Consider the following 21,349-nt stretch of genomic DNA (forward strand, 5'->3'; position numbering starts at 1 on the left):
TGACTATATAGGTTCCAATAAAATGGATTACAGAGAAATGAATACATGTCAGCAATTGTGACACTAATTAAGCAGAAGCAATTGAAGATAATTTGAAACATTCAATAAGCAGTGCATACAAAATAAATCCACAATAAATCCATGCTTAAAAAAGAAGTTTTCCTCCACATTACCCTCTGTGTATATGTGCAGGTAAGTTGCCCTCTGTGTCGATGTGCAGGTAAGTTGCCCTCTGGAGATGTGCAGGTAAGTTACCCTCTGTAGAAGTGCAGGTAAGTTACCCAATGGAGATGTGCAGGTAAGTTACCTTCTGGAGATGTGCAGGCAAGTTACCCTCTGGAGATGTGCAGGCAAGTTACCCTCTGTGGATGTGCAGGTAATTTTCCCTCTGTGGGTGTGCAGGAAAGTTACCCTCTGTGGGTGTGCAGGAAAGTTACCCTCTATGGATGTGCAGGAAAGTTCCCCTCTGTGGATGTGCAGGAAAGTTACCATCTGTGGATGTGCAGGTAGGTTACCCTCTGTAGATGTGCAGGTAGGTTACCCTCTGTAGATGTTCAGATTAATCATGCAGATTGTAGACCACACATTGCTTCATCATCAATTCTTGGTGAAGGCCTCCACTGCTCATCACACACTCAAGTCAATCATCACGTGTTTGGGAGCATATCATCACAGTTCATCCGTAAAGTGTCATTGTCCTCATTTTGCAGTTCAATTGATGAACTAACAAACGTCATGAATTGTTGTTTTTTTGAATATCTCGGTGAAGGATAGGATAAAGGGTAGAGAACAGGGGCCTTTTTGTAGTGTCGGGCAGAATCCGAAGATGGGATCCCATTTCTTTGAAAGGACCACAAAGAGGCTTAGACAGGACAGAAAATCTGAAAAGACACCTGATAAGAAGGGTTGAGGCATTTCTTGTTAAAAGTTGGTAACAAGTGTTTTTAACCTAATTCAAGTATGCTGAATTCAAAAATGCTTGTTACCAAGCTCAATTTTGACTCTTTGTTGTTCAAATTTACATTTTAATGTTGGTACCAAAATTGCCTCGTCAGCCCGATAATGTATTTTCTTTATCATATTCCAGCATGATCATCCTGCAATTTTTTTTCACTTCACAAATTACCTGCCGTTAAAATTGTTGTTTGGGTTGTTATTTCTAACATTGTATCAGAACAATCAGCAACATTGTGATATGTTGATATGTTCCAAAATGCGAAGATGGCATTTGATTTGTTCGTGTTAGGGTTAGGGTTAGGGTGAGCTGCAAAATCTCTCCAGTGGTTTTAACTGGATCAGTGAATGTCAGGATGTATTAGATATGGCTCTATCAGCTGGTGCTTGTTAAAGATTCATTGGGATTTTCTCAAAGTGCAGACATGTGTTGGACCAATGAACTTGCCTTTTTAGAAATAGCTTGTGAATTGTTATTTGCTGTTGAAGAGTTGTTACCTTTTTTTAATCAGAAGGTCACATATTTGTTACTTGTTTATTATATTTTATAAAGTATTTTATTTTAGATTTGGAGATTTTCAGATTTTGGAAGAATGCAGCACCATGAACATCAACATGCTTTAGTTAAGTTTCAACTGAACTGATCTGTTTTGCATGGAACAATAGGTAATGAAATTTGTATTGATATTCTGAAGTTTGGAGAATTGACTGCTGCCAATGGTTGATGTGATGATGTCAAGTTCCCTGATATTCAAATATAACAATCCTTAAGGAATTCTATTTAAGATAGCTGACGTGAGGCTCAAGTTTTATGATATTTAAACATTAGCATACCGAAGAAATTCTATCCAAGATAGATGATGTGACACTCAAATTTTAAAAATATTTAAACATCAGTACAATTAAGTATTTCTATCCAAGGTGGATGATGTGAAGCTCAACTTTGTGATATTTAAACATAAGTAAATTAAAATATTCTATCTCATGTAGATATCATTTTCAGGTTGCAATTAATGTGTAATGGTTCTTTTTTATCTTTCACAGATAAACGATGGAGCCAGTGTTGAGCCTCAAGTGACCTCGTGCTGTTACACACAGTCTCTGTATCCTGTGCCAAAAAGACACAAAAGAAAGCTTGCGAGAGGCTGGGGAGCAAGGTCTGAAGAACCAAGAAACAGCAGCAAATACTCGAAAGAAGCTCCGAGATTACAAAAACAGGGATGCGATTGACAGGGTTGAGTCTACACTACATTCCAACCCAGATTCAAATGTGTGGCAAAGATGTTGCTTTGCCATGCTCACAAATAAAGGGAAGATTAAGTGCCAACAGTCTTCTCGAGCTGACTCATGTGGTGCATCATCCAGTTATGACAGTCAACACCAGAGAACAATGTCCTAATGACATCAGAGTCACTCCTGCGCCATTGTGTTGGGTCTGTTGATTGGATGAAATGTCTTTTCTGCCAGAAGGATGCCACCAAACATAAATTGGTTGCCATATAAACACTGAAAATGAGTACCCAAATTATGGAAGCTGCCAAATTTGACCCCATTATCCATGTCAGTGTGTCAAATGTCAATGACCTTATTGCAGCAGAAGGCAAGTACCATTTGAACTGTTATATAAACTTTACAAGATCAACAGCAAAAACAAAAGACGCCAGTCAAACATTAGACCTTGCAATGGTGTGGCTTTGTGCTGAATTGCAAAAATATGCTGACAAAGGACAAGTGTTAGATCTCAGTGATGGGTGGAATCATTATTGTTCCTTGGCACAAGAAGCTAACATTAGTATTCCACCATCTTATGCCAGTCGAAGGACATCATTTAAAGTAAAAATAAGTCAAAAACTTGATGATGTGTACCAGTTTGTACCACTATGCCATGGACCAACTGCCGACAGGACCACTTTACTTGTGCCAACTAAATATTCTCAAGTACCACTTCTGCAGATGGAAGATTTGACTCATAATGAAGAACTTCATATGCCCTTGTATCAGCCTCAAGATGATATATTCCACTCATTAGTACATGTTGCACTAAAGATCAGAGGAGATTTCATGACACAGCCAGGTCATAAAGGATTTGAAGTCTGAAGATGCTGCATTTGCATGCATACCTGAGTCTTTGTACATGTTCTTGCATTTATTGTATGTGGGTCCATCTGCATTAGAATCTGAACAGGAAGACCAGGATCAGCAAGCAAAAGTTCACTCCAAAGTTTTCAATGTTGCACAAGACATCTTGTTTGGAGTCAGCTGTGGCAAGAAATGGACACCAAAACACATTGGACTTGGGAATGCCCTGCACCAAGCAACAAGGTCGAAGAAGCAAGTTAAGCTCTTTCACAATGCTGGTCATATCGTCAACTATGAGTCTTTTTTTGAGATAGACACAGCTCTTGCAGAACATACTCTGAAAAACATTGACCCAGACAATGGTGCAGTTGTTTCCCGCAATTTGGCTCTGGACAAGTTTGTCCATTTCACAGCAGACAATATAGACATCAACAATTCATCACTGGATGGAAAAAACACGTTCCATGCTACTCAGATGGCAGTTTGGCAGAGAGGACCTTCCACAGACAAAAAGTCAAATGACCTTAAGCCACCTTAAATGACCTAAGATGACTCTCCCACGAGATGTTAATCCAGGCAGAGGATATAGTCCAGCTCATTGGCCAGCCCAACTCTGTGAACATCCATTACCTGGTGGTTCGAGGAACTTCAGATGATTACCTTTCTGTCATGGTGCCGTATTTAGGTAGTTGCAATGTTCGTAAGATGTGTTGGCGACGGTGGTTGTTTCAGTTTCTGAAGTTTTTTATTTTGGAGAAAAAATGAACAAAACTGGGAATTTTGGTCAAACATACCTTCTGAAGGTTCACCGACTGATCATTGTTGATTCACAGTGAGGTAAACGTACATCAAGAACCAGTCTGTGTTATAATATGCTTGTTCTTCTGTCCGTCCATCCGTGTGAAACGCTCATCCACACCCATTGGTTGGACAGCTGGCCTCCTGAGTCCCCCCACAAATGCAACCTGACAAATTATACGGCCATCATTTTGGTAATATGCAACGCCAAAGACCGTCACAGCTGTCAAATTCACAATCGTTATGCCCTCCCTATAAGTTTTCCCTTCAGTGTCAAACGACGAAAGTGACCGTGAAAAGGAACAGCAGAAATAGTGAGTGCAAGGGGGGGGGAGGGACCCCAACAGCAGAGTTCAAAGCCAAGATAGAGGCAGACCTGGACAAACAATGGGTGTGGGGAGGAATTGGGGGCAGCAGAGGAAGAGTCTCGGCTATTGTGAAAAGACGTCTGTGTTGGGTTAAAATTAAAAATGCATCTTCTTTGCTCAATCGGCCTTGAATGAGCAAAAATAATGATTTTGTTTCTGCTAATCATCGTCCCAATCACTGACAGGCCAATGCTGCAGGAGAAGCTCAGGGTTCTGGGTGAAACAGGCTTCAGTGGACATGAGATTTTGACTTCTTTCCAGTGTGCGGTGAGTGGATTATCATGAATGAAATTATCATGCAAGATAATACATCTTTGATGAAACAGGCTTCAGTGGACATGAGATTTTGACTTCTTTCCAGTGTGCGGTGAGTGGATTATCAATCATGAAATTATCATGCAAGATTATACATCTTGGGTGAAACAGGCTTCAGTGGACATGAGATTTTGACTTCGTTTCAGTGTGTGGTGAGTGGATTATCATGGATGAAATTATCATGCAAGATAATACATCTGTTGCCTGTTGAATACAGTTGGAAAGGAACTTACTTCTGACGTGACAGCTCACGTGGTAGATATTATATTCTGATCTATAACAGACATGTTCAATTCCACTTGAGATATTCATCAAGATCCATCACACAGGTTTTCTTGTCGATAACTTCCCAATTATTTTTGTTCCTCAACAGATGGATGAATATTTCCACCATTTGGAGTCGATTTTTTTTTTTTTTTTGTATACCTTGGTCGAGGCTCGTATGAGAGCGAACACACAACTCACAGCAAGGAAGCATGAGACAAGAGGGGCGGGAGTGGAAGGGACAAAACAGTGGGGAACAGACACATTAGGTGAACTGTGGAAGGGAGAGGGATGGGGATGGGACGGGGAACATGGCGAAGAGAAGATGGACATTTCAGGGACTTTCAGGAAGGAAAACAGGAGAATTGAAGGAAGTGGGCTTGGGTGGATTATCGGGGGTAGAAAAGATCGAGGATTTGGATGGGGGAAGATAAGAGGTGGTGGTGAACAGCTGTTTTGAAAGCCTGGAGGGAAGAATGGGAAAGAATAGAGTGAGGAAGTTTTTTCCAAAGGCGGGAAAAAAGAGGAATGAAAGAGTGAAGATGAGCAGTGATTCGTGATTTTGGTAGTTTTACCAGAAGGGGGTTGTTGGCGGACCTTGAGCGCCCTGTGGAAATGTGGTGGGGACAAATTGCAGAGAGCAGAGGGGGCAAGGCTGGAGAGGAGTCGGTAGAAGACAGAAAGACCACCGACCAACCTGCGGTGATTGAGTGAGAGGCCCAAAGACTCAGCTTCATTGCGGGAGGTGCCGATGATCTTAAATGCCCTGGTTTCGACAGCGTGAAGCCGAGAAAGGTGGGAGGCAGGAGCACCAGCCCAGAGGGGAGAGCAGTACTAAATCAGGCTATGGACAAAAGCTTTGTAAGTGGTCAGGAGCTCAAGAGGGCCGAGGAAGGACTTAGCACGACGGAGGATTCCCAGTCGGCGACTGGCTCTTGAGGCGAGGTTGGAAATGTGACTTTCCCAGGAGAGGTCATGGCAGATAGTGAGACCTAGAAACTTGAAAGAAAAGACTTCTTCCAGAGGATTGTTGAGAAAGTGGATGGGGGGGGGTTTGTAAACGGTCCTTTCGAAGAGACATCGTGATTGTGAAAGAAGGAAAGTTGTAGGCTCACATTCTGTTCATATTGCGGCGATTTATATTTCACCGCAAGGTAAATGCTTCACTCTAGCTTTTTGAACCGCAATAACCCGCCACAGACATCTGGAGACAGTATACAGTGTATCCGTGTCAACCCATCTCTGACAAGTCTTTTCTTAAACAGCGCAACTGGGTTCCATTGAGAAAGTGAAGTTCCCTGATCACCAGCAGATAAACAAAGGAGCTGAATATGTTGATCAGCACGGTGGTATCCCGACATGATTGTAGGTCATGTCTTCTTCGTGTCGCAGTCCTGTCCATCACGGCTGCTCATATGGTGGGCGTCACGCTCTGCCGCCGACCTCTATTTTTGCTGAGCTCTTCCCGAACGGCAAGGTAAGTCTTTAAACGGCGTAGCAATGTGTTCGATGACATATGCTGTGCCCAAGGCTGGTTTTGGAAGACAGAACGTGAGTTACATTCGAATCGATGGCTCGACAAGATCCGCGGAGCGGCAATCCCTGTGTGACCGTTTTCAAGGTGAATGGAAACTGCGTGTTGCAGTCCTGTCCATCACGTCTGCTCACGTGGTGGACGTCATGCTCTCCGCCACCGACCTCATTATTTTTGCTGAGCTCTTCCCGGACCCCGATGTAAATCTTTAAACGGCATAGCAATGTGTTCGATGACATATGCTGTGCCCAAGGCTGGTTTTGGAGGACCTTTTAATCTGCTCCAGGAATGGTGCTTTGCAGTGATCCACAGAAAATATAACGTGGAAGTCTTGTTTTGTGTTTCCAGGTTAGATCAATTGCGTTCATCGTTACATCAAGGGATAACTCAATCATTCATGTTCATTTGGAAGTAATGCATCCTGTGATGATTCCCCCTGAGTTTTTTGCTTGGATGCACCTTCTCAACCCCCTCATCTGGAACTGTTTTAATGCTCCCCCTTTTTCCTCTCCCACGAGATGCAAATCCAGGCAGAGGATAGAGTCCAGCGCATTGGCCAGGCCAACTCTGTGAACATCCATTACTTGGTGGCTCGAGGAACTTCAGATGATTATCTTTGGTCGGTGCCGTGTTTCGGTAGTTGCAATGCAAGTAAGATGTGTTGACGACGGTGGTTGTTACAGTTTCTGAAGTTTTTTATTTTGGAGAAAAAAATGAATAAACTGGGAATTTTGGTCAAACATACCTTCTGTAGGTTCACCGACTGATCATTATTGATTCACAGTGAGGTAAACGTACATCAAGAACAAGTCTGTGTTATAATATGCTTGTTCTTCTGTCCGTCCATCCGTGTGAAACGCTCATCTACACCCATTGGTTGGACAGCTGGCCTCCTGACTCCCCCCACAAATGCAACCTGACAAATTATACGGCCATCATTTTGGTGATATACGACGCCAAAGACCGTCACAGCTGTCAAATTCACAATCGTTATGCCCTCCCTATAAGTTTTCCCTTCAGTGTCAAACGACGAAAGTCACGGTAAAAAGGAACAGCATAAATAGTGAGTGCAGCGGGGGGACACTAACAGCAGAGTTCAAGGCCGAGATAGAGGCAGACCTGGACAAACAATGGGTGTGGGGAGGAATTGGGGGCAGCAGAGGATGAATCTCGGCTATTGTGAAAAGACGTCTGTGTTGGGTTAAAATTAAAAATGCATCTTCTTTGCTCAATCGCCCTTGAAGGAGCAAAAAATAATGATTTTTTTTTCTGCTTAATCATCCTCCCAATCACTGACAGGCCAATGCTGCAGGAGAAGCTCAGGGTTCTGGGTGAAATAGGCTTCAGTAGACATGAGATTTTGACTTCTTTCCAGTGTGCGGTGAGTGGATTATCATGAATGAAATTATCATGCAAGATAACACATCTTGGGTGAAACATGCTTCAGTGGGCATGAGATTTTGACTTCTTTCCAGTGTGCGGTGAGTGGATTATCATGAATGAAATTATCATGCAAGATAATACATCTGTTGCCTGTTGAATACAGTTGGAAAGGAACTTACTTCTGACGTGACAGCCAACGTGGTAGATATTATATTCTGATCTATAACAGACATGTTCATTTCCACTTGAGATTTTCATCAAGATCCATCACACAGATTTTCTTGTCGATAACTTACCAATTATTTTTGTTCCTCAACAGATGGATGAATATTTCCATCATTTGGAGTCGATTGTGAAAGAAGGAAAGTTGTCGGCTCACATTCTCTTCACATTGTGACGATTTATATTTCACCGCAAGGTAAATGCCTCACTCTACCTTTTCGAACCACAACAACCGGCCACAGACATCTGGAGACAGTATACAGTGTATCCGTGTCAACCCACATCTGACATGTCATTCCTTAAACAGCGCAACTGGGTTCCATTAAGAAAGTGAAGATCCCTGATCACCAGCTGATAAACAAGGGACCTGAATATGTTGATCAGCACGGTGGAAGACCGACCTGATTGTCGGTCGTGTCTTCTTCGTCCTCGATGGCAGCACCGCGGGCAAGAAAGCTGGAACAGGGCGAGGCCACCTATCCGACTGCACCCGTCGTCCTCCAACTCCACAGGGGCAGCTCGCTGTTTTCTTTTCCCTTTACCTTCGAGCCTCACGGGCATCTGCATCATTACCTGGACCAGATGATCTTTTAGGCTTAACAATCGTGTCTTTTCGGTTCGATCTCTGCACTCTTGCATATATATATATATATATATATATATATATATATATATATATATATATATATATATATATATATATATATATATATATATATATATATATATATACATACACAGTCATCCCTCGCCATATCGCGGCCTCGCGGATTTATAACTTTTACATATCTAATTTATATCGCGGATTTTTCGCTCTATCACGGGATTTTGCGGTAAAAATGTATTTTTGCATATTTATTATTTTAATTATTTTTATGGTAAAATAAGCATTTTCTGGCCTAAAAAATTAAAAAGACATTAAAAAAATTAAAACATATTACAAGAAATAAAATGCTGTACATAGTGTACAGTTGAAGAGTAGACAAAGAGTCGTGCGTATGGAAAACGCAGATGCGGCCGCTTCCACTTGCGCTGGTTTACCCACGTGAGATCGTACACGGCACGCTATTGGCTGATGGATGGGAGGTGACCAACCAGAGCATGGTGTTCTTTATCCTGGGTTCTGATTGGCTCAGCGACCGTAGCATCATTCTCTGCATCTCCCGCACATAGCATGCATTCAGCATCTCGCCTTGTCCATTTCACATCGTCGTGTGATCGCTACTCGTCGTGTTACTCTGCGGAGTTGTGTTTGTGTGAATTATCCGTGAAAGTTTTCAATTTATTTCAACCCCCACAATGCCGCCCAAACGTTATGCACCTTCTCAGGTATCTGGCACTGAACTTAAACGGCAGAGGAAGATGCTAACCGTCGTAGAAAAAGTGCAACTTATTGACATGTGAAAGCAAGGGAGAAGCTTCGCTGCTGTAGGCCGCCATGACGGCATCAATGAATCTGCTTTAGAGTATAGGAAGTGTGTAAGAGTATGGGAAAGGTTAATGAGTGTGGGAAAGGTTAATTAGAGTGTGGGAAAGGTTCATAAGAGTGTGGGGAGGGTTATAAAGCTTTAAAATATATATAAATAATAAAATAAACAGATGGACGCAACTTCGCGGATTTTCACTTATCGTGGGGGGGTTTGGAACGTAACCCCCGCAATAAATGGGGGATTACTGTGTGTGTGTGTATATATATATATATATATATATATATATATATATATATATATATATATATATATATATATATATATATATATATATATATATATATATATATATATATATATATATATATATATATATATATATATATATATATATATATATATATATATATATATATATATATATTTCTATACACATCTGAGGCAAAGTGGGGGAGAGTTGGGGAGAAGGAGAGAGAACAAAGAGAAGGGGGAGTTTTGGTCATGACGCTGGACAAGTTTTCACATGAGAAAGACATCTCCTAAAGTTTATCGAACTGGTCAAAAGGTGGCGACATCGATCTTGGAAAGGCCTTTCACCAGATGACAGGTACTTCAATTTGATACGAAACAGAGACAGAGAAAGGAGTGGGGGATAGATGGAAGTAAAGCATCCGGTTACAGGTTCCAGTAACTGTTTGACTAGATAAGTTCCAATGAAATGGATTCCAGAGAAATGAATACATGTCAGCAATTGAGACACGAATTAAGCAGAAGCAATTGAAGATAATTATTTGAAACATTCAATAAGCAGTGCATACAGAATAAATCCACAATAAATCCATGTTTAAAAAGGAAGTTTTCCTCCCCATTACCCTCTGTGTATGTGCAGGTAAGTTGCCCTCTGGAGATGTGCAGGTAAGTTGCCCTCTGGAGATGTGCAGGTAAGTTGCCCTCTGGAGATGTGCAGGTAATTACCCTCTGGAGATGTGCAGGTAAGTTACCCTCTGTAGATGTGCAGGTAAGTTACCCTCTGTAGATGTGCAGATAAGTTATCCTCTGGAGATGTGCAGGCAAGTTACCCTCTGGAGATGCGCAAGCAAGTTACCCTCTGTGGGTGTGCAGGAAAGTTACCCTCTGTGAGTGTGCAGGAAAGTTACCCTCTGTGGGTGTGCAGGAAAGTTACCCTCTGTGGTTGTGCTGGAAAGTTACCCTCTGTGGATGTGCAGGAAAGTTACCCTCTGTGGATGTGCAGGAAAGTTACCCTCTGTTGAAGTGCAGGTCGGTTACCCTCTGTAGATGTTCAGATTCATCATGCAGCTTGTAGACCACACATTGCTTCTTCATCAATTCTTGTTGAAGGCCTCCACTGCTCATCACACACTCAAGTCAATCATCACGTGTTTGGTAGCACATCATCTCACAGTTCATCCGTAAAGTGTCATTGTCCTCATTTTGCAGTTCAATTGATGAACTAACAAACGTCATGAATTGTTGTTTCTTTGAATATCTCGGTGAAGGATAGGATAAAGGATAGAGAACAGGGGCCTTTTTGTAGTGTCGGGCAGAATCCGAAGATGGGATCCCATTTCTTTGAAAGGACCACAAAGAGGCTGAGACAGGACAGAAAATCTGAAAAGACACCTGATAAGAAGGGTTGAGGCATTTCTTGTTAAAAGTTGGTAACAAGTGTTTTTAACCTAATTCAAGTATGCTGAATTCAAAAATGCTTGTTACCAAGCTCAATTTTGACTTTGTTGTTCAAATTTACATTTTAAAGTTGGTACCAAAATTGCCTCGTCAGCCCGATAATGTATTTTCTTTATCATATTCCAGCATGATCATCCTGCAATTTTTTTCACTTCACAAATTACCTGCCGTTAAAATTGTTGTTTGGGTTGTTATTTCTAACATTGTATCAGAACAATCAGCAACATTGTGATATGTTGATATGTTCCAAAATGCGAAGATAGCATTTGAATGCCTGTAGATTTGCCACATATGGTCAAATTCGAGCTGACTTTCTGCAAAATCTCTCCAGTGGTTTTTACTGGATCAGTGAACGTCAGGATGTATTAGATATGGGTCTGTTTATCAGCTGGTGCTTGTTAAAGATTCATTGGGATTTTCTCAAAGTGCAGACATGTGTTGGACCAATGAACTAGCCTTTTTAGAAATAGCTTGTGAATTGTTATTTGCTGTTGAAGAGTTGTTACCTTTTTTTAATCAGAAGGTAACATATTTGTTACTTGTTTATTATATTTTATAAAGTATTTTATTTTAGATTTGGAGATTTTCAGATTTTGGAAGAATGCAGCACCATGAACATCAACATGCTTTAGTTAAGTTTCAACTGAACTGATCTGTTTTGCATGGAACAATAGGTAATGAAATTTGTATTGATATTCTGAAGTTTGGAGAATAGACTGCTGCCAATGGTTGATGTGATGATGTCAAGTTCCCTGATATTCAAATATAACAATCCTTCAGGAATTCTATTGAAGGAAGCTGACGTGAAGCTCAAGTTTTATGATATTTAAACATTAGCATACCTAAGAAATTCTATCCAAGATAGATGATGTGACACTCAAATTTTTAAAATATTTAAACATCAGTACAATTAAGTATTTCTATCCAAGGTGGATGATGTGAAGCTCAACTTTGTGACATTTAAACATCAGTAAATTAAAATATTCTATCTAATGAAGATATCATTTTCAAGTTGCAATTACTGTGTAATGGTTCTTTTTTTATCTTTCACAGATAAACGATGGAGCCAGTGTTGAGCCTCAAGTGACCTCGTGTTGTTACACACAGTCTCTGTATCCTGTGCCAAAAAGACACAAAAGAAAGCTTGCGAGAGGCTGGGGAGCAAGGTCTGAAGAACCTAGAAACAGCAGCAAATACTCGAAAGAAGCTCCGAGATGACAAAAACAGGGATGCGATTGACAGGGTTGAGTCTACACTACATTCCAACCCAGATTCAAATGTGTGGCAAAGATGTTGCTTTGCCGTGCTCACAGATAAAGGGAAGGTTAAGCGCCTGCAGTCTTCTCGAGCTGACTCATGTGGTCCATCATGCAGTTATGACACAGTCAACACCAGAGAACAATGTCCTCATGACATCAGAGTCACTCCTGCGCCATTGTGTTGGGTCTGTTGATTGGATGAAATGTCTTTTCTGCCAGAAGGATGCCACCAAACATAAATTGGTTGCCATATCAACACTGAAAATGAGTACCCAAATTATGGAAGCTGCCAAATTTGACCCCATTATCCATGTCCGTGTGTCAAATGTCAATGACCTTATTGCAGCAGAAGGCAAGTACCATTTGAACTGTGATATAAACTTTACAAGATCAACAACAAAAACAAAAGACGCCAGTCAAACATTAGACCTTGCAATGGTGTGGCTTTGTGCTGAATTGCAAAAATATGCTGACAAAGGACAAGTGTTAGATCTCAGTGATGTGTGGAATTATTATTGTTCCTTGGCACAAGAAGCTAACATTCGTATTCCACCATCTTATGCCAGTCGAAGGACATCATTTAAAGTAAAAATAAGTCAAAAACTTGATGATGTGTACCAGTTTGTACCACTACGCCATGGACCAACTGCCGACAGGACCACTTTACTTGTGCCAGCTAAATATTCTCAAGTACCACTTCTGCAGATGGAAGATTTGACTCATAATGAATAACTTCATATGCCCTTGTATCAACCTCAAGATGATATATTCCACTCATTTGTACATGTTGCACTAAAGATCAGAGGAGATTTAATGACACAGCCAGGTCATAAAGGATTTGAAGTCTGAAGATGCTGCATTTGCATGCATACCTGAGTCTTTGTACATGTTCTTGCGTTTATTTTATGTGGGTCCATCTGCATTAGAATCTGAACAGGAAGACCAGGATCAGTAAGCAAAAGTTCACTCCAAAGTTTTAAATGTTGCACAAGACATCTTGTTTGGAGTCAGCTGTGGCAAGAAATGGACACCAAAACACATTGGACTTGGGAATGCCCTGCACCAAGCAAAAAGGTCGAAGAAGCGAGTTAAGCTCTTTCACAATGCTGATCATATCGTCAACTATGAGTCTTTTTTTGAGATAGACACAGGTCTTGCAGAACATACTCTGAAAAACATTGACCCAGACAATGGTGCAGTTGTTTCCCGCAATTTGGCTCTGCACAAGTTTGTCCATTTCACAGCAGACAATATCGACATCAACAATTCATAACTGGATGGAAAAAACACGTTCCATGCTACTCAGATGGCAGTTTGGCAGAGAGGTCCTTCCACAGACAAAAAGTCAAATGACCTTAAGCCACCTTAAATGACCTAAGATGACTCTCCCACGAAATGTTAATCCAGGCAGAGGATATAGTCCAGCGCATTGGCCAGCCCAACTCTGTGAACATCCATTACCTGGTGGTTCGAGGAACTTCAGATGATTACCTTTCTGTCATGGTGCCGTATTTAGGTAGTTGCAATGAAAGTAAGATGTGTTGGCGATGGTGGTTGTTTCAGTTTCTGAAGTTTATTATTTTGGAGAAAAAAATTAATAAACCGGGAATTTTGGTCAAACATACCTTTTGTAAGTTCACCAACTGATCATTGTTGATTCACAGTGAGGTAAACGAACATCAAGAACCAGTCTGTGTTATAATATTGTTACGTTTGAGGGGGGTTATGCATTCAAAGGGTAATTAGGATGTTTAATTAGGTATGCCATGCTGTTCGAGTTTACCAGGATCTCGATGTAATAAGTTGCAATTCAGTGGTGATAAGTTGTCTAGTAAATGTTCATTTCTTCAAGGGGGAAATGATAATTGTCACGTAATTAGATAGGGACACGGGATAGGGTAAGTGTGTCTGCGTAAACCCCTTTTAGTAGCCCCTGGAGGCTGGCCGTGAAGTCACAGGACAGGGCTGCGGATGGCTCCGCCCCGTGATCACGATTGGCGGAAGGCGACGGCGGTGGGCCAATAAAACGGCTCGATTGGAAGTGACGAGGACGGGAGGACAAAAAGGTTCTGTTCGGGGTCGAAAAGGAAGAGGAAGAAGATCGAGACAAAAAGATCGTGTTTTTTTGGCGTGGAGGCTGTTGCGCGGGAAGCGTACTTGTTGTTGTGCTGATTCGATCGTGTTCTTCATCGTGTCTTGGAGCCTTGCTGAGCCTCGTGCCTCACCTTGGTTGGCTCTGAGGTTCTGCTGACTCGGAGTACGGGGTCGAACGGCGGGCGGACCTGCCTCCCTCTCCTGCTCGCAATTTGGCGCCAGAACTGGTTCCCTGGCGGCTGTGAGCGGACTTGGGCCAGGACCAGGAGGTCGACAGCACCATGGTTTCTCCTGCCCCCCCTGATGAGAGCAAGGCCAGCTCGTCCGACGCCGATCCAGGGACAGTTGCGTCCACACCACGGTCCAGCCTGACCACCAGAAGTAGCTACGTTGTGTGTGTGTGTGTGTGTGTGTGTGTGTGTGTGTGTGTGTGTGTGTGTGTGTGTGTGTGTGTGTGTGTGTGTGTGTGTGTGTGTGTGTGTGTGTGTGTGTGTGTGTGTGTGTGTGTGTGTGTGTGTGTGTGTGTGTGTGTGTGTACTTGGCGCCTTAGAGGGTTTGATAATTGTATACTGAACAAAAATATAAACGCACCAAGCGCAAAAATATAAATGCACCAAGCGATTGTTACTATCTTACCTCGAACTCATTAATACTAAATCTTCACAACAATTTGGTTATAGAATCCATGACAATTGAGCATTAAATTTCAAAGAGTACCTTGAGAATTCTGGCGACAGTCTTTGCACTACAACAGCCGACACAACCGAGGTGTCACTGTCAGAGTTCACACAGTCAGTGGCGGGTGTGTCCACCGTTGGCGTCGCGCAGAGCGGTGCATCTCCGGCGCATGGACATCACCAGATTATCGATGGTGGCCTGAGGGATGTTTTCCCATTCCTCCTGGAGAGCCACACGGAGCTGGCAGACGTTCTCTGGGACTGCGTAACGTTGTCGTACGCGTCGATCAAGAACGTCCCAAAGGTGCCCGATGGGCGACATGTCGGGAGAATATGGAGGCCAGTCGAGGACATCAATGTCCTCCTCACCGAGGAAGTCCATGCAGATCCTGGCAACATGGGGGCGAGCATTGTCGTGCTGAAACGTCACATGGTGAAGGAGCACAAACGGCACGATGATGGGTCTGAGTATCTCGTCCCTGTACCGCTGCCCGTTCAAGTTGCCTTCAATGAAATGAAGCCGAGTGCGCTCTCCATGGCATATGCCTGCCCACACCATAACACTGGCACCACCGTGTGACACCCGACGAAGGACATTGGCATCAGTGTAGCGCTCCCCAGCCCGACTCCAGATGCGGAGTCTGCCATCAGCCCGATACAGCTGGAACCGCGACTCATCGGTGAACAGCACTCTCCTCCATCGTGCGAGGGTCCAGCGCAAGTGAACATTGGCCCAGTTCAGTCGGGTCTGACGCCGGACTGCAGTGAGGTCAAGTCCCCGTTGTGGTTGGCGGGCTCGGAGGTTGGCCTCCCTCAAGCGGTTACGCACCGTCTGGGCTGAAATGCGCCTGTTATGCAGCCCGACAGTCTCATCGGCAGTCCTCGTGGCCGGTCGGAGTCGATCCCGGAGATGTTGCAGCCTCATGTGACGATCCTGACCGGCGGTGGTCACACGTGGTCGCCGGGCATGTGGGCGGTTCATGGTGCTTCCAGTCTCTCTGAGGCGCGTTCTCAGGCGGCTAATGGTGGAGTGGTGGACATTGAAGTGTGCTGCAACGGCCCGTACTGACGTCCCAGCATTCAGCATGCCAATGGCGCGCTCCCTCAAGATTTGTGACATCTGTGGCATGTTGACATTTGGCACCAGTCCACATTTTGGGGAGGCCTTTTATAGGGCAAGCGATAGGGAGTGTTTGTGTCCTGGTCACGCTCACTGACCATCACTCTGTCAAGCCCCATGGTGCTCATGGGAAGGATTACTCAACGTGTGAGTCCACACACTCAGAGTGGTCAATTTCAATGGGAAAATCTGTCTTGAGCAAAACAAAGGAACCATTGCTCAAACATATCATCGGTTTGTCCATTTTCCCATAATGGCAATCTTGACTTAGATATTTAGGTTGGTGCGTTTATATTTTTGTTCAGTATATATTCATTGGAATTGTCTGCGTTTTTCCCCACGCCCGATCCCACACCATCCCGTCGAATCACCCCGGATCCCTCTTCTTGCCGAGTCTTGTTATTTCTGGTTAATAATAAAAACAAATAAACATCATCAACTCAGTGAAAAGTGACTCGTGCCACCTTCCTAGTCCCGTTTGCGGTAGAGCGATTAGAACCGCCATGTTTGGGTTATAAATAAATAAACCGCCTCCATCGTTTCGGCTCATTCTACGTTGGCGGGACTGTTCAAGTCCCGTGGACGTCACAATATGCTTGTTCGTCTGTATATATGGCTTGTAATATGGATATTATAATATCCTTCCCGACTGCTCCCCGTCATCCTCCAACTCCACAGGGGCAGCTCACCGTTTTCTTTTCCCTTTACCTTCGAGCCTCACGGGCATCTGCATCATCACCTGGACTAGATGGTCTTTTCGGTTTAACAATCGTGTCTTTTCGGTTCGATCTCTGCAGTCTTGTGTGTGTGTGTGTGTATATATATATATATCTACGAATTTGGAATTCGATTGCACACAACATACAGGTTCCTTTCGTCAGCTATGTCGATAAGTGCTTGTTCCCGAGATAGCTCACCTTCCATTGTTTAAATGCTTAGAAATCGATTCGATGCGCTGCGGATCGATTTAACAGTTCGGGAGGGAATAATGGAGACGTCCTTCCCCCTCTTCTGCGAAGAGGAAGAAGAGCCCTTCCATCCCGTGATTCATGACGTCAACAACTCCCTCCCACCCGTGGTTGAGCGGGGGATGGATCACGAGGGCATGAGTCACGCCGGGCATGGGGGAGGGGGCGAAGAAGGATAAAGAGGAGATCCTTACTTTGTTCGTGTCGGAGTGGGGACTGCGTCGTTCAGCAGGCCGTCGGGTCCTGCTTGGCTTGGGTTAGGGTTGAGGCCTTCAGAAGCTTTTTGCTTCTGCAGAGGAGTTGTTCAGCAGAGCTTCGGGTCCTGCTTGGCTCGGAAGGCTTTTTGGAGAGCTGCTTTGTTTGAAAGAAAGTTGAGCCGGTTGCTCGGCTCGAGCTGCGAATGGGGCTTCTTCTTCTTCTTGGTTCGTGGAGCTCTTTGTTCTCCGTTTGGTTCTCGGCTTGGTGCGACTCGTCGACCTCATCTTGGAGGTGGTTCCTCGGGGAAGCGACGCATCGACGGGAAGGATCGGCGCCTCGTCTCACCAGCACGTGTTGAGAGGCGCGGGAGGATTCGCGGGAGCCCGGGTCCGAACAACTTGAAGGCCACACGAGGTGGAGAGGTTCGAGATAGGCTCTGGGTTTCAGCTCACCTGTCCTCCGAGCTCGAGCTCGTTAATAAAGGCCTCAGCCACCATCTCTTGGGTGTGTGTGTGTGCGTATGTGTGTCGGTGGGCCCGTCTAATAAGTAGGAAATTGTGAAGTGCTTTGTGTGCTGTAAATCTTTGCATTTCGTATAGTCGGTATAGTTCTGCTCTTTCGTGCTTCTCTAGTTCCCCATTATTATTAATAAATACCCCAATTGTTAAATGTTTTCAGCTCGTCGCGTCGATTCTTTCATTGACTGAGCATTTCATGTGTTGGTAGTTGGAAAGCCGTTGATTTGCCGTAAAAGGGGGACATTTGGACCGACGGTTCTCGGCAATTAAGCCGCTCGGAATCTCGCACGGGACAGGCTCGCCTCAGCGGTTTGTTCCGTACGAGTTCCGTCGAGGGTGGAATACCCTGGTAGTTGGATCACGTGGGTATTTAGGTACATTGAAGATTGGCAATCGACCCTACCCCATGTGGTCTGCCCATTGGCGTATTTCAGTTCTTGTACAAGGGCCCATCGACTCAGACGGGTGGCGATCTATATTCCGGGCGATAGGTCGGGCCGACTCGACTTGCGGCTCAGTCAGAGCGGTAGGTTGGCGGCCGACACACCGGCAGCGTAACAATATATATATATATATATATATATATATACATACATATATACATACATACATATATACATACATACATATATACATACATATATACATACATACATATATACATACATATATACATACATATATACATACATATATACATACATATATACATACATATATACATACATATATACATACATATATACATACATATATACATACATATATACATACATATATACATACATATATACATACATATATACATACATATATACATATATACATATATATATATATATATATATATATCTGATGGAAAGTGGGGGAGAGTTTGGGAGAAGGAAAGAGAACAAAGAGAAGGGGGGAGTTTTGGTCATGACAACCTACAACTGACCTTGGCTGGGCTAGTTTTCACATGAGAAAGACATTTCCCAAATTTTATCGAACTGGTTAAAAGGTGGCGACATAGATCTTTAGAAAGGCCTATCACCAGATGACAGGGACTTCAATTTGAGATAAAACAGAGACAGAGAAAAGAGTGGGGGTTCGATGGAAGTAAATGAACAGAGACAGAGAGATAGAGGGGAGTGGGGGATAGATGGAAGTCGACAGGGGCGGATCTCGAGTGGGGGGTTGGGGGGGTTTGCAACCCCCCGCCCCCTTCAGTTGCTGACTATTAAATTTGTTGTAAGTGTTGCTGCCAGAAATTGTCCCAATGAGTTGTGTTTTTACGTCGTTCTCAACTTATGCTTGAAATGTTACACTCCATAAATTATGGCTCATGATGAATGTTCCACATCCAGTCACTCGATAGTACATGCTATGGTATAGGTATAAAAAAAAAGTATTTAATTCCAGGAAGGGAGGGGAGGGGAGAGGGGTGCTGATGAATTGCATTCTGGGAGGGGGGAGCTGTGTCTTCAAAGAATTGATCATTTAATTTGAAGGTGAATATCATATTTTGAAAATCCCGATTGCATGTACATTTTAATGCACAATATTATTGTACTCTGGCCCAGTCAGGGTGAGGAGGCTGGAAAGGTGTCTGTCTGTCTGCAAGATGAAAGAAACTGGGGATTTTCCTGTGACCACAAACTGCCTGACCTGACAGGATCTGAACGAGACAAGACCACAAAATAAATACTTTAGTTGGCGATAATTTTTAGCAAATGAAGGTGAATACAGCACGATCACTCTTATTTTTCAATCACACATGAAAAAAACCCTCACAAAGTTATCAATCCCTCACTCAACCCTCCTTCCATCAACCATCCCTCCCTTCCTCAACCCTTCCCCCTTCAACCCCTCCCACCCACCCTCTCTCCCCCTCCTGCCCTCAACCGCTCCCTCCCTGAACCCCTCAGCCCCTCCCTCAAACACTCATCAACCCCTGCCTTCCTCCCTGACTCTCCCTCAACTCCTCAGCCCGTCTCCTCACTCAACGTGTCCCTCAACCGCTATCTCCAACAGTACCTCCCTCAACCCTCCTTTCCTCAACCCCTCACTCAACTTCTCACTCAATTTAACCCTCTCCCTCAACCTCAACCTGTGGTACGACTTCATATTTTGCTGGGATGTTACGCTAACCTACGTCATCTCATTACGTCATAGCGACGTGACGTCATCGCACAATTATGACGTTCTCGCGTGTGATGTAGGGTAGATGGACAATGAAACGGAGATGCCAATATGACAGAAATTCCACAGATCTTAATATTGATTCAACGCAACTTTTCTCTCACATTGGCAAAAATTGATATCAGTGCTGCAAAGGAAAAATATTTTGGACAAAGGTTGTCCACCAAAATCTCAAGATAAATAATGTAACCCCCCCCCACCCCCTTTCACTCCTCATTTCTGACTTTAACAGCTTTACCCAAACCATGAAAAAACATGTCTTTAAGATTCTCTGCAGAGAGAAAATAGCTCCTAATGAATCATAAAAATACCAACCAGACAGCATCACAACTATTTCTTCCACTCAATCAGTCTTTTTTCCTCCACAAAATACACTAATTAGTCCACTCACAACATAATATCGACATAAAATTAGCTTTTTAGGGACGACATTTCACTAATTCGGTGGTCTGACCTCAACACTGACTGTTACCATTGGTTACATTGGGACTAAATGTGACCGAGTTTCTCCAACATGCTGGAACTCCTGCCCAGCTAAATTGCAGGCACATTATGCAGGGTTCCTGGAAACTCTCAACAGGTGAATTTATTAGGAGAGCCATTTTAAGTTGCTGAAGTTGTATGGAACCTGCAAAGAGACTGCGGCAATCCAGCCTTACATCTTTTTTCACTGGCGGGTATGAAAATTTATACATATTTTTTTCTCACGAGATGGACTTAAATAACTTTCTATAAACTTTGCAAATGAGCTTTATTCATACAATAGGGCATACCACCATATGACATTGCCAGGGGGCATGGGTGTACGAGTCAGTATTGGTATTTTCATGTAATGTGACATGTGTTTATTGTAAGTGGAATAACTAAAATGAATATTTCCACATTTTATTCAGGACTCAACAAGTTCAACAAGAAGATCATCATGTTGGTGATGATCATGACGATAATAACTGCGGTGATGGTGTTGGTGTTTACCATAGTGAAGGCACTGGTGCTAGTGGCATTGGATGTGCTTCAATTGGAGGTTGTAGTGAAACTCCTCGAGTCCAGGCAGAGTAAACCCTTCATGATGAGGATAGCATGGATGTGGATGTCATTGATATTGGCCTGTTTGTTTGTGAACCTTCTGATAAGAAGTCAACTCTGTCCGACACACAAAGATTTCAGCTGCTCACAAACTACTTCAGGCCCAACAGGGACAGCGAGGTCCCTCTGGCATACCAAAATGTGAAAAAGTCAGGAAATAACTGGAAAATCAGCTTTCAGTTGTCATGGCTCGA

General features: G+C 43.3%; 1 protein-coding gene across 10 annotated transcripts in view; it reads right to left on the reverse strand.

Moving 5' to 3' along the window:
• Positions 1-21,349, reverse strand: part of LOC147023941 (uncharacterized) — an 85,517-nt gene that overhangs the window by 54,596 nt on the left and 9,572 nt on the right. The window lies entirely within an intron of this gene.

This window comes from Eptatretus burgeri, chromosome 7 (genome assembly GCF_056783735.1).
Source record: "Eptatretus burgeri isolate ZD-2024b chromosome 7, Ebu_testis_v1, whole genome shotgun sequence".
NCBI lineage: Eukaryota > Metazoa > Chordata > Myxini > Myxiniformes > Myxinidae > Eptatretus > Eptatretus burgeri.